The sequence below is a fragment of the Microtus pennsylvanicus genome, chromosome 11, assembly GCF_037038515.1.
Source record: "Microtus pennsylvanicus isolate mMicPen1 chromosome 11, mMicPen1.hap1, whole genome shotgun sequence".
Classification (NCBI taxonomy): domain Eukaryota; kingdom Metazoa; phylum Chordata; class Mammalia; order Rodentia; family Cricetidae; genus Microtus; species Microtus pennsylvanicus.
Genome location: NC_134589.1, coordinates 67,576,643 through 67,601,202, shown reverse-complemented (window position 1 = coordinate 67,601,202; position 24,560 = coordinate 67,576,643). Strand labels below are relative to the sequence as shown.

Genomic DNA, 24,560 nt, shown 5'->3' with positions numbered 1-24,560 from the left:
ACACACGCCGGCCATGTCAAGGGCACTAGCCTCAGACCCATGGGAAAATAGCAAAACTTTCCTCCCTTCTCCCAGGGTAAGGCTCAGAAGAACAGCAAAGCTTTCTTCTGGTTAAATTATGAATGTTGATAGTATGTGCAGAAAATGTCCACCATAGCTTTCTCCCCTCATCCTTCCCATATTTATGAACCAAAGACTGCTTTCCTATAGAGACTGCTCCTACAGAGATTAGCCACACCTGCCTCCTTGTTAATCTGTAGGTAATAACCCCTCCTCCTTGTCTGTGTGTAATAACCCCTCCTCCTTGTCTGTGTGTGTGTAATAACCCCTCCTCCTTGTCTGTGTGTAATAACCCCTCCTCCTTGTCTGTGTGTGTGTAATAACCCCTCCTCCTTGTCTGTGTGTGTGTAATAACCCCTCCTCCTTGTCTGTGTGTGTGTAATAACCCCTCCTCCTTGTCTGTGTGTGTGTAATAACCCCTCCTCCTTGTCTGTGTGTGTGTAATAATCCCTCCTCCTTGTCTGTGTGTAATAACCCCTCCTCCTTGTCTGTGTGAATGTAATAACCCCTCCTCCTTGTCTGTGTGTAATAACCCCTCCTCCTTGTCTGTGTGTGTGTAATAACCCCTCCTCCTTGTCTGTGTGAATGTAATAACCCCTCCTCCTTGTCTGTGTGTGTGTAATAACCCCTCCTCCTTGTCTGTGTGTAATAACCCCTCCTCCTTGTCTGTGTGTGTGTAATAACCCCTCCTCCTTGTCTGTGTGTAATAACCCCTCCTCCTTGTCTGTGTGTGTGTAATAACCCCTCCTCCTTGTCTGTGTGTGTGTAATAACCCCTCCTCCTTGTCTGTGTGTAACAACCCCTCCTCCTTGTCTGTGTGTGTAATAACCCCTCCTCCTTGTCTGTGTGTGTGTAATAACCCCTCCTCCTTGTCTGTGTGTGTGTAATAACCCCTCCTCCTTGTCTGTGTGAATGTAATAACCCCTCCTCCTTGTCTGTGTGTGTGTAATAACCCCTCCTCCTTGTCTGTGTGTGTGTAATAACCCCTCCTCCTTGTCTGTGTGAATGTAATAACCCCTCCTCCTTGTCTGTGTGTGTGTAATAATCCCTCCTCCTTGTCTGTGTGTAATAACCCCTCCTCCTTGTCTGTGTGTGTGTAATAACCCCTCCTCCTTGTCTGTGTGTAATAACCCCTCCTCCTTGTCTGTGTGTGTGTAATAACCCCTCCTCCTTGTCTGTGTGTAATAACCCCTCCTCCTTGTCTATGTGAATGTGATAACCCCTCCTCCTTGTCTGTGTGTAATAACCCCTCCACCTTGTCTGTGTGTAATAACCCCTCCTCCTTGTCTGTGTGTAATAACCCCTCCTCCTTGTTCAGCTATGTAATAATCCTGTCTCTCTGTTCTATTGTATATAATAAACACACTGAACTTCCTGGGTACTGTGCTCTCTCCACCAGAGAGCCTGGGCCACCCGATCCCAGCTTTTCTGTGTGTATATATAATGGTCATTTCTTCATACCCAAGCTGCCCCCAAGTCAGGTCAATTTCTGGAAGCCATGTCAAGGACGTGGCACCCTAGGCCAGTCCATTTCTCCCCAGGTAGGGGATCTGTCTCTTGGCTGGTTGGGATGTCTGAGGTCGGGTCAGTCTGAAGTGTCTCTTAAGAGATCGCCCTTCTGTCCCCTTCCTTTCCAAGAACTAGATAGCAATCACTCTCACAAAGCTACCTTTTCTCTGCCCACCTCTCCCACTGTATCTTTCAGTAAATCAGCATTTTCAGTTTTGCTTGGGGTCTGCTTCCCAGAGGATCTGGGACTGGTGGAGGTGCTGGTGAGATGGCCTTAGTGGGTACAGATGCTTATTGTGTATGCCTGACGACCCAAGTTCAATCCCTGTATCCCACCTAAAGGTGGACAGAGCAAACCAATGCCACAAAAGTTGCTCTCTGACTTCCACATAGGCAACTGTACAGAATAATACCATGAAATGCAAAAGTGATTGAAAAGGCGTTGGGGGTGGATGTTCCGCACTTGCTGGCAGTGAGAACGGAGTATTTTTGGTTGAGAGACTTTGACTCGGTGAGTAAGGTAGAAAAGAGATTGATGACGGTTCCTGATAGCAACTTTGGTCTCCCTATGCATGAACATTCACAAGTATATGTACCCATACATACATGAAGAAAGAGGTGTACATACATACATGCATACCACACACAGGTAAAAAAATAAAACAGGTCTCAGTGCAGTGCTTTAAGGATGCACACATATATACTGCGATTGGTAAAAGTAAAACTCCAGTTGCTAGACGAAGAATACATGATTCCACTTTCATGAACAAGCTCTGAAGTCAGGTAAGGAAGGACATACATGCAATCTCAGCACATGGATGTACTGAGATGCAGAGGATCATGAGTTGAGGCAAACCTAGGCAACAAGGAGAGAGTTCTTACCTCAAAAAACCAAGGGCAGAGGATGTAGTTCATTGATAGAACACTTGCCTAGCATGCCTAAGGCCTAGGCTTGGTCCCCCCCAAACCCTTGTGTTAGTTTTAGAGAATGGTCCCCATTGGCTCATATTCGAATGCTTAGTCCCCAGTTGGTAAACTGTTTTGGAAGGATTCCAGGGTGTGGCCTTGTTGAAGGAGGTGTGTCACTGGGGGAGAGTTTTGAGGTTCAAAAGCTCCCACCAGGCCCACTGTCTGTCTTTCTGTGCCTGCTGCCTTGAATCAGGATGTAAAGCTCTCAGCTACTGCTCCAGCACCATGCATGCCTGTCTGCTTCCCACCATAACAATAATGGACTGACCCTCAGAAACTGTAAGCAAGCCCCTAGCTAAATGATTTCTTTTATAAGAGATGCCTTGGTCATGGTGTCTGTTCACAGCAACAGAAGACTAACACAGCCCCTAGTTTACATTTGTTTACATAAGTAAGTTTTGGGGGAGATGTGCCAACTTTTTATAGCGTTTTCCTTGGGGTGCTGGGTAGATCTTTCACTTTTTGTATGGTGATAGGGTTTCTCTTTATAATCCTGACTGTCCTGGGACTCATTCTGTAGACCAGGCTAATCACAAAGTCAGAGAATGGCCTGCCTCTGCCTCCTGAGTGCTGGATTTAAATTTTAATATAAAAAGCTCCCTAATGGGATGGAGATGGAGTCTAGATGATAGGATGCTTACTTAGTTGTATGAAGCCCTGGGTTTGGTTCCTAGCACCTCATAATTAGGGGTAGTAGTGGATGTCTGTATGCCTGTAATACTAGCACTTGGAAGTTCATATAGCATATATAGCAACGTTGAGGCCAGTCTAGGATACATGAAACCATGTCAAACCAACCAACCAGCCAACTATCACCAATAACAAAAACAAAAACACCAAAACCTCCATAACTAATCAGAAAAAACATAAAGTGTTCTTCATAATGCCTTTCTAGAGAAGAAATAATAGAAGGTTCCTGATAGTAGGGAGAGCTATCAATGGCTGGTCTAGCTAAACAAAAATCAGAGACCAGATAGACTAGTGCTGAGCACAGGACGGTGGAGTTCTAGATTCAGAAGCCTAGGGCTTTTTTGGGTGGCAGGTAGATGGCCACAGAGGCAGGCAGGAAGGAGATGAAAGAAGAGGCTGCATGCTAGTTGTGCTCATTTCTAGGAGGCTCAGATCAGAAAAGGGCACACGAACAAGGAGGATGCTGGCCTCCGTGAACAGGGGGATGCTGGCCTCCGTAAACAAGGGGGATGCTGGCCTCCGTGAACAGGGGGATGCTGGCCTCCGTGAACAGGGGGATGCTGGCCTCCGTGAACAGGGGGATGCTGGCCTCCGTGAACAGGGGGATGCTGGCCTCCGTGAACAAGGAGAATTCTGGCCTCCGTGAACAGGGGGATGCTGGCCTCCGTAAACAAGGGGGATGCTGGCCTCCGTGAACAGGGGGATGCTGGCCTCCGTGAACAGGGGGATGCTGGCCTCCGTGAACAGGGGGATGCTGGCCTCCGTGAACAGGGGGATGCTGGCCTCCGTGAACAAGGAGAATTCTGGCCTCCGTGAACAGGGGGATGCTGGCCTCCGTGAACAAGGGGGATGCTGGCCTCCGTGAACAAGGAGAATTCTGGCCTCCGTGAACAGGGGGATGCTGGCCTCCGTGAACAAGGGGGATGCTGGCCTCCGTGAACAGGGGGATGCTGGCCTCCGTGAACAAGGAGAATTCTGGCCTCCGTGAACAGGGGGATGCTGGCCTCCGTGAACAAGGGGGATGCTGGCCTCCGTGAACAAGGAGAATTCTGGCCTCTGTGAACAGGGGGATGCTGGCCTCCGTGAACAAGGGGGATGCTGGTCTCTGTGAACAAGGGGGATGCTGGCCTCCGTGAACAAGGGGGATGCTGGTCTCTGTGAACAAGGGGGATGCTGGCCTCCGTGAACAAGGAGAATTCTGGCCTCTGTGAACAGGGGGATGCTGGCCTCCGTGAACAAGGAGGATGCTGGCCTCCGTGAACAAGGAGGATGCTGACCTCCATGAACAAGGGGGATGCTGGTCTCTGTGAACAAGGGGGATGCTGGCCTCTGTGAACAAGGGGGACGCTGGCCTTCGTGAACAAGGGGGATGCTGGCCTCCGTGAACAGGGGGATGCTGGCCTCCGTGAACAAGGAGGATGCTGGCCTCCATGAACAAGGAGGATGCTGACCTCCATGAACAAGGGGGATGCTGGCCTCTGTGAACAAGGAGAATTCTGGCCTCCGTAAACAAGGGGGATGCTGGCCTCCGTGAACAGGGGGATGCTGGCCTCTGTGAACAAGGGGGATGCTGGCCTCTGTGAACAAGGGGGATGCTGGCCTCTGTATTATAGTTTAGTGGAGCAGTGGGGATTAGAAACTCACAGCCTTTAATAGGTTAAGAGTGGACTGGGTGCTGGGCAGTGGTGGTGCACGCCTTTAATCCCAGCACTCGGGAGGCAGAGGCAGACAGGTCTCTGTGAGTTTGAGGCCAGCCTGGTCTACAGAGTGAGCTCCAGGACAGCCAGGGCTACATGGAAAAACTCTGACTCAAAAACAATCAATCAATCAATCAAACAAACAACAACAACCAAAAAAGCCCTGCAAATTTTGTCTACAGAAAAAACTAACACCAACACTTTAAAATGAAACTCAGACAAAATCCAAACACAAGTAAAAATGGAGGAGAATTCACAGCCACAGAGAATGATTAGCCTATATGTAAAATATGCAGATCAATAATGAAAATAAATAGTACTCCAAATGACAAACAAAATGTTATGATTGTTTAGTATCTGGCTTAACCAAGATAGGCATTTCTTTCCAATATAAAAATAAACGAAGCCGGGCGGTGGTGGCGCATGCCTTTAATCCCAGCACTCGGGAGGCAGAGGCAGGCGGATCTCTGGGAGTTCGAGACCAGCCTGGTCTACAAGAGCTAGTTCCAGGACAGGCTCCAAAGCTACAGAGAAACCCTGTCTCGAAAAACTAAAAAAAAAAAATAAAAAAATAAACGAAAGATGAGCTGGAAGAAGTCATTGTTCCAGGATCGGTGTGCTGGCCCCAGAAGTCATTATTAGGGTTTTACGATCCTTCTAGTTCACCCTCCACCCTTATCTAATGGAAACTCTCATTCTCATTGCCTGTGGTGAGCGCCATCACACCCTCATTTTAAACAGTCAGGGTGGGGGTAGGGGTGGAGAGATGACTCAGCAGGCAAGAGCACTGGCTGCTCTTCCAGAGGGGTTCAATTCCCAGAACCCACATGGCAGCTCACACCTGTCTGTAACTGCAATATCTGACACCCTTACCCAGACATACGTGCAGGCAAAACACCGATGCACATAAAATAAAATGAATAATAATTAAAACAGGATGTCCGCTGAAATGGCTCAGCAGGTAAAGGCACCCGCCACTATTCTGACAGCCTGGGTCAGATCCCCAAACCACACGCGCTATAGAAGGAGAGACTCCTGCAAGTGCCCTCTGGTCTCCATACCCAGATGTAGCATTTGTATACACCCTAAATACATTAAAAAGAAGACAATAATTTTTGTTTTTCTTTCTTTTTTTTAAAGGACAAATCTATCTATCTATCTATCTATCTATCTATCTATCTATCTATCTATCTATCTATTATGTATACAATATTCTGTCTGTGTGTGTCTGCAGACCAGAAGAGGGCAGCATCCCTCATTACAGATGGTTGTGAGCCACCATGTGGTTGCTGGGAATTGAACTCAGGACCTTTGGAAGAGCAGGCAATGCTCTTAACCACTGAGCCATCTCTCCAGTCCCCTTTTTGTTTTTCTGATAGCATTTCTCTATGTAGCCCTGGTTGTCCTAGAATTCACTCTATAGACCAGGTTGGCCTTGAACTCAAGATCCACCTGCCTCTGCCTCCCAAGTGTTGTGATTTTTTTTTTTTTTTGGTTTTTCGAGACAGGGTTTCTCTGTGGTTTTGGAGCCTGTCCTGGAACTAGCTCTTGTAGACCAGGCTGGTCTCGAACTCACAGAGATCCGCCTGCCTCTGCCTCCCGAGTGCTGGGATTAAAGGCGTGCGCCACCACCACCTGGCCCCAAGTGTTGTGATTAAAGGTGTGTGCCACCCAGCTATTTGGTAGATATATATGATCATCTTGCTTGCAAGTATATGTGTGCATGTACATCTAATGCCCTAGAGACCACAAGAGTGTGTCAGATCCACAAGTATATGTGTGCATGTACATTCTAATGCCCCTAGAGACCAGAAGAGTGTGTCAGATCCATTGCCCGGCAAAAAAAAAAAAGTATTAAAAAAAAACACAAAAAACTTTAAAATGAGAATGTTTATAAAGGGTCAGTCTTCCGTGGTCTCCACCAGAAAGGCTGGTGAGGAAAGAAGGGCAGCCGAGTTCCAGGGTTTAAAAGGTCTATGGCTACTGGGTAGCTCAGGGGCCCAACAGTGACTTCCTGGCCAGTATCCTCGGAGTATCCAGCCTCAAGTGATCTAAAAGTGCTGGGAAAGGCCACGCCCAAGGGTTCTCCAGCCCTAAACTGCGTCTACAATTAAATTTTAGGTGATTTTGAAAGTTCCTTAAAATAAAAAGTAATATCCTCATGCAAACTGAATCAGCAGTTTCGGGATTGCCCTAGTTTGGGGTGTCACCCTAGATCATGAAAGCCAGCCACCGAAGAGCCACATCATGTGCCATGTCTCCGCCTCTGAGCTAGAATAAAGTGTAGGCCTAGTGCTGAGAAGTGGGGAACAACACCGGGTAACCCCAGGTTACCTTCCTGGCAGCCCCCGGGGGCTATGATGCCAGAGATGTGCCCTTCAGAGCAAAGGACAGATCCTCGGGATAGCAAGCATGGGACACTGACAGTCACGCCAGCCTAGGGCAGCAGGTGTTGCCCTTTCTCCATCCATGCCGGCCACCAGTCACTTCTCACAGTTACCAGAAAGTCTACTTCATGCTTTAAAAAAGTGGCTGTGGATTGAGAAATAAAAGACTAAACAGATGTAAACAGATACACGAAGTCTAGGGGAGGTGAATTCTAGTGGGTGGGAAGCAATCTACCCTAATGACAAGACACACACAGACAGACACACACAGACTCACACAGACACACACAGACAGATACACACAGACTCACACAGACAGACACAGACATACACATAGACACACAGACACACACAGAGACTCACACAGACATACACACAGACAGACACAGACACAGATACAGACTCACACAGACACAGACAGACACACACATAGACACACAGACACACACAGAGACAGACACACAGATACACACACGCAGACAGACACAGACAGACTCACACACATACACACAGAGACACAGAGACACAGACACAGAGACACAGACACACAGACACACACACACACACAAACACACACTTTGGAACAGCTGGAATTGAGATCCGCTCTGCTATTCACCTGCCACCAAACCAGAGGATCTAAGTTCAATTCCCCGGGTCTATGTGGTAGAAAGAAAACAGACTCTACAAGTTGTCCTCTGAATTCCACATGTGTAGTACAGCATACGTTCCCCCCAATCCAACACACACATATAAATAAATGCATTTTGTTGTTGTTGTTGTTTTTCAGAATGGTTTCTCTGTGTAACAGCCCTGGCGTCTGTAGACTGACTTTAAACTCACAGAGATCTGCCTGCCTCTGCCTCTCGAGTGCTGGGATTAAAGGCGTGCGGCACCACTTCCCTGCTAAATGTAATTTTTTTAAAAAGAGAATTTAATACCCCCTTGGTGTCTACCCAGTTACTGAATCCTCCTCACTTGGAGCTCTGAACTCCTGTTAGGTGCCTCCTCCCAGCACCTCTGTTACCCCTCCTTTCCTTCACACCACCATCAAGCTACAGGTCCTAACTGCTCCCCGCTGTTGACATCCCCCAGAAACTTCACTCTCTGGGGCTGCCACAGCCCCTCCCACACTCCCATAGCTGGCCCACCACTGAACATTATATAAGGTAAGAACTGTCTCAGCCCCATTTGAAGGCAGCGAAGCTGAGGCTCAGACAAGTTTAAGAACCTGAACTCAGATCCTCGGGTTTGGTGGCAAGCTTCTTTTACCCAATGAGCAATCTCAACCAGCCCCAAGGGGAATAAACTTTGTCCTAATCTTCTTTGTTTCTTGCTAGTGCTCTCCATTGAGTAAGCCTGACCAGAAGCCAGAGGCAAGGGTGATGGTACAGCCCATCAGTTGGCTCCCAGCACCGGGCTTGTCTAAGGACAGAGAAAGGACCTTTATGGACAAATGGACTGACCCTCTGTTTAAGCAAAAGAAAGAGCTGGGTGGTGGTATCACACGCCTTTAATCCCAGCACTTGGGAGGCAGAGACAAATGAATCTCTGTGAGTTTGAGGCCAGCCTGGTCTACAGGGAGAGTTCCAGGACAGCCAGAGCTACACACTGACTCAACACCTCCCACCAAAAGAAGAAAGGGGTGGGGAGAAGGAGGAAGGCGATGTGGTTAGCAGTGTCTGGAACAGTTGAGGCCACAGAGTCCTCAGCACATGGTGGGTCTCAGTCTCTCTCTGTCTCTCTCTCCCCCTGTTTATTTTCTGGTTGTCAACACATCAACTTAAGGTGGCAGTCCTTAAAGTAACCAGGTATCTGTCACCATGCACCTTGGAGTGTTGCTAAGAAGCAGTGTGTTAAAAAGACAACCAGGCTCTGGGACTGGGGCAGAGACAGGGGAATACAAAATGGGGAAGGAGAAAGAGGAAAGATGGAGAATTCCAGCGTCCTCAGCAGGCTGGGGCTGCATACAAGATTATCTTGTTAAGTCTGAATATGCATTCACTAGGATGCGGTAACCACTCCTGTATATTTTCCAACCCAGTGATGTGTCTGAAAGGGATCTGGTAAGAAAGTCCTTGACCTACATGCAAAGCCTTGTGCAGCCTCTAGACTCACAGGTTGGAACTGTGCAGCCCTGCCCACGAAGAACCGAGCAGTTGATGTGCCCTGGGTCCTTGCTCCCTCACACCCTGGTGCCCAGTTGAGGTTCGTCTCTATCCTGATCTGACAAGTAGCTCCTGGCAGGGATTGGTCCTCCCATGAGCTGGTTCTCTGGAAGGAAGCGGTCCATGGAGAGTGGTCCGAGTCTCAGATCATAAGCAGCATCGTGTCCCCTGAAGAATCTATCTCAACTCTACAGGCTATTCTTGAGTGTCTGGCTGAGGCTCCAGGGCATTTGAGGCCTATCTATGTATCTGCTCCCAGCAGCTGGCATCTCCAGGCCTCTCATACCTTTATCCCCGCCTCCAGCTTCTCCCGACTCTCTTTCTCCAGACTAACCACACTTTATCTCTCACCATGGCTCAGGCACCATCTCACCCCATCCCTCACCATGGCTCAGGCACCATCTCACCCCATCCCTCACCATGGCTCAGGCACCATCTCACCCCATCCCTCACCATGGCTCAGACACCATCTCACTCCATCCCTCACTGTGGCTCAGGCACCATCTCACCCCATCCCTCACCATGGCTCAGACACCATCTCACTCCATCCTGCAACATGGCTCAGGCCTCATTTCCCCCATCATTTTCCCTTAGAGCTCGCAGTGGATCAGGAAGCCATTCCGACCTCCACTATTAGCCTCTGTAATTTCCCCCCCGTGGTGCATTCCCCAACACACCAAACGCCTCTTGCCAGGGGAACCTGATAACTGGTCCTGGTTTCAGCACTTCCAAGCAGAGTGCCTGGCACTGAAGACGCCCGGTAAAGGTTTCTACCAGATGGATGTTGAGGTAATGATTTAGAAGCTAGGAAAGGCAGAGTCACACCCCCTAGTATCCTGCTTCCTGTCACACTAGTTTTCCTGTCCTTGACCACCCTGTCCACAGTTCCTCGGTCCCTTGAGAACATATCAGTGTTTTTAACTTTCAAACAGCACTTCTGCTAGTGTATTAAAAAAAAAAATTAGGATGGGGTCTTAAAGTAGCCGCCCAGTGTAGCCTCAAACTTACTATGTAGCCAGGGGTGACTTTGGGATTCTGATTCTCCTGCCTCTACTTCCTAATGCTGGGATTATAGGCATGTGCAATCACACCCAGGTTATAGCTGGAGACTGGACCCAGGGCTGTGTGCGCGCTAAGAAAGCACTCCAGCAGCTGAGCATCAGTCCCTGATGCTTCATCCTGTGTTCGTTTTGTATCTCTACCCCTCAGCTCTATTGAGCAAAGACTTGCCCGGTGCCTAGCAACGTGAGGTGGATGGGGGCAATGACACACTTAGTAGATGGATACATGTTACTGTTAACTGCCCGCTAATTTCATTTGATACAAAATTTCTACGTTTGCTGCTAGATTGGGTGCCTCAAAGAAACCCAGAGATTCTAGGGAACCAACTGGCAGCAGGGAGTAGGCAGGAGAACCTCAGTTCCCTTCCCAGGTGGGATAAACTGCCTATCTCCAGTTTCCTTGTGGCCTGGGCTTCCCCATACCGAAGAGGAACCCCACCACAGGCGCCTGCTGGGAATGCTTCCCCAGCTTTCTCTAAGAGCTAAGCTGCTGCTGCCCAGTGTGGCAGACAAACGTGCCCAGGGCGTTGAGCTGCTCTGGCAGCCGGCAGTAAGCACAAAGCAACTAATATACATAACTGGTTTCTTCTTCCTTTTCTGAACTTCCTGCCCTGAGCGTGCCTATGAGCTGCCTGGCTGGGGGCAGGAACTGCCTGTCCCTCCAGAGCTGTCCAGACAGGTTGGCTCTCAGCCATGCCCCCAGAGAGGACTAATCTTTTTGTTAGGAGCTGAGATCTTGCTCTTGTCTCTTTAGGCCTCTGCAGAAACTGCTGTGCCAGCTCAGTGGAGGGCCTGGTCTGGAGCCTCTGACTTGCCCTGGCCCTTCCTTGAAGTGCTCTGGTTTACTGGAAATCATAAACGGAGAGGCGGCCGGCCTTTATCACACACGAACCGTGTACTCTTAATAGCTAACAAGCAGGGACTGGCCTCCTGGTGACTCCCAGCGACTGATATTTGCACCTGGTAATTGAGGTCAGGTCTACTTCTTTTAAGTCACATGTTTTGCTTTAGGGCAGGAAGGTGTTAGAGCCACTTGTTGCAAAGAGGCCAGGAGGGGATCACAGCAGGGCTGCAAGCCAGTGCTGGCAGCAGAGGCTTTGGGTTCATGAGGTGCCGGGGTTGCACTAGCAGCTCCCAAACACCCCTCACACCAGCGTTTCCCTCAGAAGGCTCAGGGCAACCTGCTTTCCTCTAAGACGCCTGCGCAGGGGAGCCACTTTGAGTTCTTGCTGTATTACCTCGCTGGTTAACAAACAAATTATGCCTCTTGAATAGCCACGTAGAAATACAGGTCATTTAAAGGTGTTTGGATCACAGTCCAGGCCCCACCCTGCCCAGACACCTGATCTCATTCCAGCCTTTGCTTCATCGCAGGTGTTTATCTCCAGGTTGTCATGGGAACTGCTAGTATTAACAGTAGCATAGCCAACCTAGCCCGGTTGGCAGGCCGGCAGAGTCTCAGAGCTTTCTGAACACTGGGGCTCCCTGCTGGCCACTGGGCATCTGGGCTCCAGGCCGTCCAACAGTTACTTGCATGCTGGAACCACCTGAGGCACACAGCAGAAACTAAGTAGGGTGTGTTTATTTTCGGGTGTCAATGACGCTAGGAGAGCAGATCTGCACTTCCGGTCCGGTGGGACTACAGCCTAAGGTGACCATGGCCTCTCATTCACCTTGCTGGGGGACTGGCTGGCGGGCCCACAGACCACTTGCTACACTCTCTCAAAGGCAGATGCATGTAAAACTTGTGAAGGAGCCCAGCTGCAGTCTGCAGGGCGGGTGGGGATGGTGCCCGGCTACTGCTCAAGCTTCACATGCAGCCAGGGCAGCCTCCTACACTGCCACCTGCATGCCGGTGAGACATGACCTCACCATCTGTCTGTCCACGCTTCTGCCAGAAGACTGAGCAAGCTCTCAGAACGGATCTCTTACTCTCCAGAATGGACACCCAGCCTCAGGAGAACACTGTCCTCCAGGCCCTAAAGAGGCCAGCAAAGGAGGAGCCAGCAGTGGTCCACGGAATATTCTAAGACTGGACAGATTTTCTCCAGCTGTGATGCACAGCTCAGTCTAGAATGGGGAGGGGTCAACCAGGGCCCTTGTTCTCTGATAGTCACTGCTTCGACCACTGCCACGCCTAGTGGACAGTGCAGAGACCAAGACAGGCACGTCATGGGCTCACGAGCTCACGTGTGCTGCACGGCAACAGGGCCGCCTCAGGGATCATCGCAATCTGTTTTACCACCTGGACGTCATGTGAATCAAAAGATTGCACAAAAACTTCGGTATTACAAACCTTCAATTTACTCATTTACTTTTGTGTGTGAGGATGGCACGTGTGCCCAAGGGTGTGCTGATACCCGGGAAGAGGCCAGAGGAAGGACAGGGACACCTTGTTCTATCACTCTCTCTCCACCTTATCCTTTGGGACAGGGTCTCTAATGAACGCGGAGTGAACTGGCGCCATCACGCTCCAGTGACCCTCCCATCTTTGTCCCCCACAGCGCTGGGCTACAGAGGCATGGCGGGCCAACCTGACTTTTTACGTAGGTGTTGGGGATCTGAACTCAGGCTTTCAAGCCTGCTCAGCCAACACCCTTCTCTGCTGAGCTGTCTCTCCAGTCCCACTTTAGGTTAGTCTAGCTGCCTAACTAAGCTTCCTTTCTGGGTCCCTGACTACACAGAGGAGATGCTGGGGAATGAACAATGTGGCGTCATACTTCAGCTGGCTCCATTTGCTGGGCAGCAAGAATCACTGAAAATAGCACTGTGGCAGAGACAGAGTAGGCAAGATGGCTCAGTGGATAAAGGAGTGGGGAAAAGCTGCCAACAGCGAGGACCTGAATTCAATCCCCAGGGTCCACCTGCTGGATGAAAGAACTAACTTCTGGAAGCTGTCCTCTGGTTTCCCCATGGAGTGGCACACATGTGCAAAGAACACACACACACATCTAACAAAAGTTTTAAAAACCAACAGTGTGGCAGAGATGTCCGATCTGAGATTTAGAATCTGAGTTGTCAGATGTGCAGCCTTCAGGGGGCTGCCCGAGGTCACAACTTCAAGCTGTTTCTACTTAACAACTGCTAGAATAAAAAAAAAAGTTCCTAGAGACAGGCATGTGCTCTGTAGTTTGCACCAGTCTATTTCAAACCACATCTGGGTATTTTTACTCCCATTTTACAGATATAGAAACTGAGAGCTGAAAGGCTGAATAATTTCCCAAGCATACCCACCCCAGCCTCAAGCACAGGCTTTACTGTGTGTGGATTTTCCTGCTGCGGGACACTGGCACAAAATGCACAGTGCAGCTGCCTTCTAGGCAAACCCTCCTGGGATCTATTCTATTAGCAGCACTACCATTCTGTGGCTGAGATCAGTAGGAGAGTCCTAAAGCCGCTGGGTGATCAGGATGGCTGGAGAGAGTATCTGATAGATTCCATAGAGGAGAAGATTTATGGGGGCAACTGTTTAGGAAGCCCCTGCCTCCACCACACCTACGCACAGGTGACAGGGGCTGTTCATACAGCTGATCCCCTTCTAGGCTACAGGAGGATTCTGCGATGGCCCTACAAGTTGGCAGGACTTGGCTACAGCAGACAAAGGCTAGGATATACTAGGAGCATGCCTCACCCCGGCCACTGCCACTCACAGCACAAAGAGGGCAGCACACCCTGTCCTTTGCTCCCACTTGCCTGGCCCAGAAGGGCTCTGCATGCCTAGAACTGAGGCTCCTGTGTGCTAAGGAAATCTGTCTACTAGTCTCCTGCAAAAGCTGGCAATAGCAGCTAACGGGCTAGCGCAGACAGATCTGTTTATATCACCATTTTCCCTAGAAGCCAGAATGGACCCTGGAGTGAGAGAGCGCAGGCCAGACTAACCAGGCTTGGCTTTGTCTGAGTTCCACAAGACCCTAAGTCACTTGACCTCTGGGGTTTCCATTTTCCTTGCTGTATCACTAGCATCCTAGCTGGCGGGTCACGAGGCTTTACCCTAAGCCGCACGCTATGCACTGTGCAGTCATATCCAGCCTTACTGCATGCTTACCATAGTTTTTTCATTCCTATGTGCAGAGGAGGAAACTGGGAGGACAGTGATCCGGCTGCTGTCAGTACCATGTCTGTCTTTCCATGTCCTCAACCACTGACATGCAGACTGAGGACAGGCGTGTGAGCGTTTTGAAAGCAAAAGAAAGGGGTTTGGGGGCTGCATAAAATGAGTTACAGTCACAACCCCCTGGACACAGCTAAGGGAATGTTCTTGATCCTCTTACGAGGTTTCCGGGCTGGGTTGGGACGGAGGTGAAGTGCTGTCATGTAGGCAGGAGGACCTGAGTTCAGAGCCCCCGTACCCAGGTCACCATTGGGCGCACTGGCATGTCTGTAGTCCTAGCACTGGGCAGACGGAGACAGGGAGCTTGCTGGCCACTCAGCCTAGCTGGGTGAGTGAACCTCAGGTTCAGTGAGAGACCCTGCCTCAGAAAATAAGACAGAGTGACTGAGGAAGGACCAGACATGCACCCCTGACTTCCACACACACGCACCTTCCACTCACCTATCCACCCCTGACTTCCACACACACGCACCTCCCACTCACCTATCCACCCCTGACTTCCACACACACGCACCTCCCACTCACCTATCCACCCCTGACTTCCACACACACGCACCTCCCACTCACCTATCCACCCCTGACTTCCACACACACGCACCTCCCACTCACCTATCCACCCCTGACTTCCACACACACACACGCACCTCCCACTCACCTATCCACCCCTGACTTCCACACACACACACACACCTCCCACTCACCTATCCACCCCTGACTTCCACACACACGCACCTCCCACTCACCTATCCATGTGCCTATCTTATGGAAGTTTTTTTTTTCTTAGCAGAATCAGAATGGGAACGCTCTTCAAGAAGTTATTTTTCTCTTCCTCCTTCAGATAAGAATAATAATCTGACTAACCAGATTTTACACTGGAGACTAGAAGGCCAGGAAAGGGGTGAGCAGCTTAGGTTCTCAGGATCTTGGGGGAGGGGAGAACGAGGATAAAAGTTCCCCCTCCAGTCAAAGTGGATTCTCTCCAACCCAAATGAAAACATCCTAAGAGACAGTATACACTTTTTTCTTCTTTCCTTCATTCCATCTTGTTTGTTTTAGTCTCCTGTGGCCTAGGCAGGCCTGGAACTCTGACTGTAAGAGAGGATAGACCTTGATTTCTTCCTGATTCTCCTGGTTCACCTTGCCACTGCTGGGATCACAGGTGTTCACCACCACACCTGATTTATGCAATGTTGGAGACAGAGCCCAAAACCTCATGCATGTTAAGCAAGCTACATTCTCCAGCCCTTCAAGAGTATCTTTTCTAACCATAAAGACAGATTTTATTTATTTCACTACAGAACTGGTCAATATGGCCCTCCTTCCTCCCCTCAGGTCTGTACTGCACAGGGTTCATGGCCTCGTAAGGGAAGGCCCTACTGTACCTCTGTGCCCACAGCCCACAACCTGGTACATTTTAGGTGCTTAGCTGGTTGCTGAACACCCAGGGAGTAAGTTAACAGAGGAATACACAGGACACTTGGGTGCAGGCCAGAGCTGGCAGGGGGTTGATAGGCATCAGCTCCTGCTGCTGTGTTGGGCCCTCACTGTCAGCTTCTCCCGAGCCTCAACTTCACTGCCAGCATCTCCGCAGCTCCCACTAGAGAGGAAAGCCCTTCCTGGAAGTGTCACAGCTTCCTAGCTGCTCTCTGCAGCTCTGCAGACTTTGTCTGTCATGTTTTCTATTCGGAGCTTGGAGACCTGGCTTGGTTCCTGCCCTGGCTTTCCCAGTGCCAACAACACGCTGAGAAGTGATTTACCTAAGGTCCCCTTTCACCCGGTGACCGTTCAGCTTGGGGAGTGGTTGTCATAGGCAAATGTATAGACTAAAGATCATGCTAGGTCATGACTGGATGGGACCTAGCTGCACGCAAAGTCAACCTGTCGCTGCAGATAACAGAGGACAGCGTGTGAGCGTGTGTGACTCTGGACTGTGCCAGATCCAAGCCCAGTTTGCCATGTGTCCTTGTTTGAAAAGAAAGGGTTGCTTTTTCCAGTTGTAAGTAAAATGGAAATAAAGGTTCCTACTTTAATCTCTAAGTGGTCCCTCTGTTCTTTTTTTTTTTTTTTTGGTCCCTCTGTTCTAAAGTCTATTATGTTTTGTTTTCCTTCCCTCCCTCCTTCCTTTTTTTTTTTTTGGCAGCTAATTCAAATTTACAACCCCACCAAAACCTGCCCAACCAACCTAGGTAGTGTGATAGCTGTTCCCTCCTCACACCTGAGCAGCTAAGGCAGACACCCTTTCCTCCAGTTGGAATTTACTAGAGCCCTCGGGCAGGTCTTATCAAGCCTTTCTGACTAGGCTTTTTAGGGTATTTTTATTGTGTAAGTGTGTGTGTGTGTGTGTGTGTGTGTGTGTGTGTGTGAAGGGGTTTGGAGGACGGTTCTGTGTCACCAAGAGGCACGAACAAATTTTGCTGTGTTTTTAATTATTATTATTTCTTGGAGACAGGAGCTCATGTATTTCAGGCTGGCCCCAAACTCAATATGTACCTTCCAATGACCCTGAAGTCCTGATTCTCCTGCCTCCACCTCCCCAGTGCAGCACACAGTGAACACCACTGTGCTCTGCAGAGTTTTATTCAGTTAAGGATGGAACTCAGGCATGCTAGGCAAGCAGTCTAGCAACCGTGTTGACCTCCAGCCCCAGGAGGGATGTAAGATCCTTGTGAGTAAATGTCCTTTCTCTTGGGTATCTAAAATACCATGTACAGGTCAGGCTATAAGCCTGGTACAGAGCACTTTCTCAACATATATGAGGTTCTGGGTTTATTTCCCAGCACTGTAAAATAAATAAAATAAAATAAAATAGAAGTTCTGGGCTGGTGAACTGGTTCAGTGGGCAAGTGTGCTTGTTGCCAAACATGAGTTCGTCCCCAGGCTCCACAAGATGGAAGGAGAGAATGGACTCCTATAAGGTGTCCTCTGACCTCCACAAACAAATAAATGGGGAACCAAAAATTTTAAAAAATAAAAATACTGACTCACTTGAAGTTACAAGTTAGAATTTCTTCAAGAGTGACCCCAGTACTCCATCTACTTTCCAAGCAAAGGAAAAGAAACACCTAGAAATGAAATTGGAGACAAATTTAAGCCACACCTCTTTCTGCACGTTTGGCCTGTGGGGGAGGAAGAAAATCATTTCTATTTCCAACCCAGACCGGGCCAACGGAGGAGCTCCCTCAGAACAGAGCGCGGAGAACTCACAAGGAGTCTCACTTAAGGACTGCAGGAAGGAAAACACAGTTCAACTGAAAACTGGTACTGGTGGCTTAAAAACAACCCGGCCGGAAATGCTGCATGGCTGTGACTGTCAGGGTCCCAGGGCTGCTTGTGTCCTTCACCACAAGGTTCACACCTGCGTTTTACTCAAAAGCAGCAGCTCAGCCCCAGGGCTTTCTAAGGCCAGGGGATGAGAAGCTGAAGTCAGGCCGACAGAGGCGGCAGGGAGAAGCCCAGGCTCAGAGAATGGTGTCCTGTGGCCTCAGCAGACCGCTGGGAAGAAGCCTCCCCAGCTTCTCCTACTGCCCCTCCCCTCTCTCTGGCCCAGGCCTTCACCGCTCCTGCTCACCTGTCCAGCACACCTGGAAAAGTCCTTGGTTGAGCCCCCACTCACAACAACTGCCCACTGTATCCAGGACAACCTCGAGACCCAGACTTTTATTTCTTGCTTATGTTTTTATTTATTTATTACATTTGTGTGTGTGTGTGTGTGTTTATTTGTTTTCCGGTTTTGGTTTTTAAGGAAAAGGAGTTCATGGTTGAGGTGTTTATTTTCCCAGTCTCCCAGCGTGAAATGCCCAGCATGTCCTGCAGGCAATGTTTGGGAAGACTTGTATGAGGTACTTAGCTATCAATGGCCAGAGCATAACCAACCTAACTGACACCCATCCACACAGCCGCAAGCCCACGACTGCTCCCGAAGCCTCTGACTGTGAGAAGAGTGGATTCATGGTTGCATCAATCTCTGAAATGAAGCTGTGAAGGTCGTGCCCCGGGAGTTCAGTGTTCATTGGTGTATGTCCCTCAATGTGTGGCTAAACCTGGGTATAGGGGAAGGCTTTTCAGCTTTAAAAAACTTTTTCAGTTTGTGAGATTGTTAGTCCTTCAAATGAATTACAGTGAATTATGTATTAACCAGCTAAAAATAGAATTTTGTTTGTGTGCCGGGCGGTGGTGGCGCATGCCTTTAATCCCAGCATTCAGGAGGCAGAGGCAGGTGGATCTCTGTGAGTTCGAGGCCAGCCTGGTCTAGAAGAGCTAGTTCCAGGACAGGAACCAAAAGCTACAGAGAAACCCTGTCTCGAAAATCAAAAAAAAAAAAAAAAAAAAAAAAAGAATTTTGTTCGTGGGTGTGTCTTGTGTGTCTTTTTTCTTTTCTTTTCTTTTCTTTCTTTTCTTTTTTTTTTTTTTTTTTTTTTTGATTTTTGAGACAGGGTTTCTCTGTAGCTTTGGAGCCCGAACTGGATCTCGAACAGAGATCCATCTGTCTCTGCCTCCCTAGTGCTGAGATTAAAGGCATGCGCCACCACACCGGACATAACTCAAAGTCTTAATCAGACACAGTTTACCACCTAGCGACACCATCTGCCCTCCAACTGTAATTAATTTATCCGTGTGTTTACTTTGTAGAGCTGGGGATGGAACACGGGGCTTGAACACCCCAGGCAAGCATCCTGACACTCGTGCTACAACTCCAGGCCTTAACCAGTAAAGTTTGAATCACGCATGTCAGGCAAATTTGGCCAATGTGTTCCAATAATTTGTGTTACACAAAATAGAACAGAGAATTGTGTAAACAGATAGGAAGTTTAGAGTTAGGCATTGTTTGAAGATTATACTTTTGTTTTGCTGTTTTTCTTTTTTGGCTTTTTCTTGAGACAGGGTTCCTCCAGCGCCATTTATGATTACACTTTTTCATCTCATCAATTTTACTTTGGTTTTCAGGTCGCTATGAGGACAGAAGTGGTTCACCTTCCACCCTCTGAAGGCCAGGCTCACACAGTTTCTGATGACAGGCAAGAGGACAAGGGTCTTCCTGGGGCACCCCGACTTGCTAAGTCACAGTTCTCTGGAATTTGGATTTGCTTTGAATGTTTTCTTTTTCTTTTGAGGTGCCGGGGATGGAACCCAGGGTCTTAGGCATGGTAGATAAGTGCTCTCTACGCCTGAGCGACACCTTCTGTACCCCAGCTTCTGTATTTCTAACTGGAGAACACCATCACATGCCTCTCTAGAGGTATCAATAAGATGTCAGCTCTGTAGAGCTCCAGGAGCTTGAGGTGGAGCAGACACTCGATACGATTATTAATTGCTTTTGTGATGCAGGGGATGGGACCCAGGGCCTTGCACACGCTAGGCGAATCCTCCACCACTGAGCTGCATCTCTAGCCCTAATACTAGCTCTTTAAAAACACGTTTTAAATTACACTCTATTTTGTGTGCCTGTCTGTGCGCACTTGCAAGCACTATGACGCACAGGTGGAAGTTAGAAGACAACTTATGGGAACTGATCCTCTCCTTCCGCCATGTGGGTTCTGGGAATTGAACTCGGGTCTCTAGGCTTAGCGGCAAGCACCTTTTACCTGTAGAACCATCTCTCTATCCATCCCCCTCCTGGTATCAGTTTTTTCACCAGGTTATTTTTTTTTTAACTTAACACAAAAATGCACATTTTTATTTTGGAAAAGAAAAAATTAACGTTTCATTCTAACAGAACAAGATTAAAGGTATATTTCTTAAACATTATCCAGAAAAATAAGGAGATTTATAGCATCTATTTCTGGGACTGACAAACACAAAAGGTGGAGCCTATTCAGCAGGGGTCACCAGGTTATTGACTATGCTTGAATAAACCCATTGCCAAGGATAAACAAAATAAAACTCCAAACAAACCAATTTTTAAAACTAGTAATTTTAGGCAAAAACAAAGGCAAGCTTGATTTACAAAATACTCCCTTCTTCCAACCGTGAGAAACTCTCACTGAAGCATGGTGTTTGGTAAAATTAGAATCTAACATTCCAGCTGAGGGTCTGAAATGACACACGATGAACCCCAAAGACAGTGCGGAGCGAAGTGGACACAGGTTGGCGGTAAGGGACAAGGACCACAAGGTTCCTGTAGATGTCACAGAATCCTTCTCAGGTAGGGACTTAGGGGGCTGCAGCTAAGGGACAGTCACCAGCAACCCGGTGGGTGAAATTCGGGGGGGGGCAGGAGGAGTGAGGAATGCTGTGGCAGGAGGCAGAAGGCACTCAACACCAACACAACATTTAGAATTATTTTCCAGCAGAAATACTACCAAAGCTGGATCAAAGATAGACCAGAAACCAGCCCCCTCCAGCTCCTCTAATTTTCCTTTAAAGATTAAGTTTTATTCATGTGCAGGTGCGCACATCTGTGGGAAAGGCCAGAGACGCACATCAGATTCCCTGGAGCTGGAGTTACAGGTATGGATTGGGAGGTAAGTGGGTGCTGGGAACAGAACTTAGGTCCTCTAAAACAAGAGGAAGTGCTCTCAACCCCTGAACCATCCCTCCAGCCCCTCAAATGACTGTAGCACAAAGAAGGTCTTAGGATAAGCAAGGCGAAGCTGATGGGTGGTGGACGAGGTGATGAGAGGTAGAAAGAAGTCGGGCCTGAGAGCTGACAGCTTGGGATCTGATGGGTCAGCACAGGTCCCCAGTGGAGCCTGAACCACGACAGAGCAGCTGGAGGAGAGACTCAAGAGCCCTGCACCAAACACCTCCTGCCTGTAACATACCACACACTTGCTGAGCTACTGGGGTACACTTCCCTTTGCCCCAGAGCCCCCCTTTGCCCCTCATGGCCTATGCAACACCATAAGGACAGCTGGTTTTGCAGCTAGGGCATTTTGTAAACAACCTGTGAATATCAACAAACAACCTCGAATACTGAACACACGTGGTTCACATCAATGCCTGAAACCTAATACAGGGCTCTGCTCAAGCACACACTCACTCATGGCTGGCTCTCAAGCAAGTCTCCAGGAGGAGGGACTCCATTTTCTTCTTTCTTAGCTGCCTGCCATCACAAGGAGGCCCAGGACATGCTGCCACCTGCAGGTCAGACAGAAAAACACTTAAGCGAGGACCCAGAATGCCCAGCTGAGCCACCCACTCCCAAGGCAAGTCCTTTCCTCTCCTCCCTCCCTGCCCTATTTATTTTATTTATTTTTACTTTTTGAGACAGGGATGTATATAGCCCTGGTTGGCCTGGAACTTGCTTTGTCGACCAGGTTGGTCTCGACTTCCTGTCTCTGTTTCCTGGGATTAAAGGCATGGGCCACCATGCCCAGATGCTGTTTAAAATTATTTGAGACCCCGATATGAAGTCAAAGCTGGCCTGGAACCAGTGGTCCTGCCTCAGCCTAAGTGCTGGGACTGGAGGCAGGTCCGCATGTCCCACCACACCTGGCAGATGCACACATTAAAAAATTATTACATTTATTCATTGATTTGAGAGAGAGAGAGAGAGAGACAGAGACAGAGAGACAGAGACAGAGAGACAGAGACAGAGAGACAGAGAGAGAGAGAGAGAGAGAGAGAGAGAGAGAGAGAGAGAGTGAGAGTGAGTGTTGGCACGCATGTACCATGGTATGAGTGTGGAGGTCAGAGGACGATTTTCAGGAATCTGTTCTTTCTGTCTACTACGTGGTCTTGAGGATAGAACTCAGATAGCCAGGCTAGAGGACAAGTGCTAGTCCTATCCATATGTGTGTGGACACACACACACACACATTTTTGAGACAGGGTCTCTCTACATAGCTCTGGCTATCACAGAAGTCACTGTGTAGACCAGGGTGGTCTCTGACTCACAGAGATCCACCTGCTTTTGCCTCCTAAGAGCTGGGATTAACCCATGAGCCACTATGCCCACAGCAGCTATAGTTTATATGCTTGGCTTTATTCATTTATAGAACCCTCATAGCACCCGCTGAACGCTTTGTAAAAGGTCCTTGCCAATCGGCCTGATGGCAGCATTAGTCTGGGTGATTAAAATGAAGGACAGGCATCGCCTGATTTCAAAAGGGTTTGAAAAAAGAAAACCTGGAGATGCTGAGCATCCCGGAGGTCATCCCCAAATCTCCATGGATACAGCACTGCCCTGGTGTTTGGGGAGGGAGCTGCATACACACAAATCCCTCCACTTGGGTCTCCCACTCTACTGCTGGAGGTGACATAGGAAGGATAAAAGCTGAGCTGGAGCCGCAGAGTGGCTCAGTGGGAAGTGCTTGCACATAAGTGAGTGCCAAGACCTGTCATATAAAGCCAGGGGCGGTAGTGCGAGCACCTATAGTCCAATCACTCCTACGGGGAAGTGGGAGGTGGAGATGGGAGACTCAGCAGAAGCTTACAGGCCACCCAGCTGGGAGTACACAGCACGGAGGCAAACACACAGACCCTGCCTCCAGCCAGGTGGAAGGGGAGGATCAAAGACAGCTTGTCCTCTGACCTTCATACGTTCACCATGCCATGTGTATGCGTGTGCTTGTGTATACACGCATGCATGCGTGTGCGCACGCACACACACACCCCCTAAAACAAACCTCCTGGGCAGAAGCTAAGTACAGGAGGTAGAAAATGAGGACAGTAAACAAATATTTACTCTTGTATGCCTTTCTCTCCAAGAGCTCATGGACCATATCATTTTTTGCTCACAAATGCATGCCACGCACCTTGCTAGGGATACAATCATGGGTAAGAATTAGACATGGTCCTAGCCCCAATGGCATCTTTAGTTACATAAGAAACATTTAATTAATCAAGTCATTGTGGCCCCTGCCTCAAAGAGTATTAACGCAGAAATATTTGTTAAATAAATGCAAAGTTGAAGCTTGAGAGCATCCAGGGTTGGGGGGGGACGGGGAACGACCCTGCAGTAGGAAGCAGCAACCTTTAGGAAACACGCTATGTGTACAGGCTGGGTCACAGGCAGGAAGCAGTGTGGAGGCAGGGTGAGGCTAAGAAGAGGCGTGGCCAGGCTTTCAGGGCTCTTGCTGCCAAGGAGCCATGGCAGCCTTGTTCTCTGGGAACCACAGCACCTCTCAGGGTCCTGATCAGAGGAGTGAGGGACTTGGATGTGTGTTTTCTAAAGACTGTGCTAGGTGGTGAGCTGGAAGGCTCCAGAGACGGGCTGTCTGACTCCCTGAGGCTGTGCATATGGTCCCCCACACAGGCAAGGCAGTGTTGCAGGTGTGCCTGAATGGGGGTCCTGAGAGGGAGAGCATCCAGGTGAGCATAAATAACCACGGTTTCCTCTCCACGCTTCCAGAGGGAATGCAGTACTACCAAACCCTCCATCTTACGGCTTCTGACTTCCAGAACCATTAACAAATCAAAGTGTGTCTTGTTTTAAGGCACTGAGTTGTGTAAATTCGTGGCATGTGTGTGCGTGCGTACGGGTGTATGCATGTGTGAGCGGAGGACAGAGGCCAACTTGGGGGGGGGCGTTTCTCTCTTTCTACTACGTGGGATCAAACTCAGGTCTCCGGATGATTGCAGTCAGTGTGTTACAGAGCCATCTTAGCGTCTATGAAAAGTTGGATCTAGTACCCTGAGCAGACTGGGAGATGATGAGGAAGGCTCCTTCCCGACAGTGCCATTGTCATCTGTCCCCCACCCCACCCTCAGCCGTCTTGCTGCATGAAGAGGTCACAGGAGCCTGACTGGATTCTAAAATCATAAAAAGGCCTAGGTGTACCTGCGGATGGTAAAATATCTGGCAGACGGTTAGGGCAGGGGAAAGTTAACTTCACAGGGTGTGTGTTAGTGTATGTGTTTTGTTTACATGTATGTATATGACTGATGCAGGTGCAGACTAAGAAACAAACCTCTGGAACCGCTGAAACTGGATTTACAGGGAGTTGTGAGCCGCCCTGTGGTTGCTGGGA

The 24,560-nt window shown here is 49.0% G+C and overlaps 1 long non-coding RNA gene across 1 annotated transcript in view; it reads right to left on the bottom strand.

Annotated features, from left to right (window-relative positions):
* Positions 1-24,560, bottom strand: part of LOC142860838 (uncharacterized) — a 52,403-nt gene that overhangs the window by 21,104 nt on the left and 6,739 nt on the right. Inside the window, exon 2 of the long non-coding RNA XR_012912411.1 lies at positions 21,629-21,726. This is a non-coding gene — a long non-coding RNA (uncharacterized LOC142860838). The remainder of the gene's footprint in view (positions 1-21,628; positions 21,727-24,560) is intronic.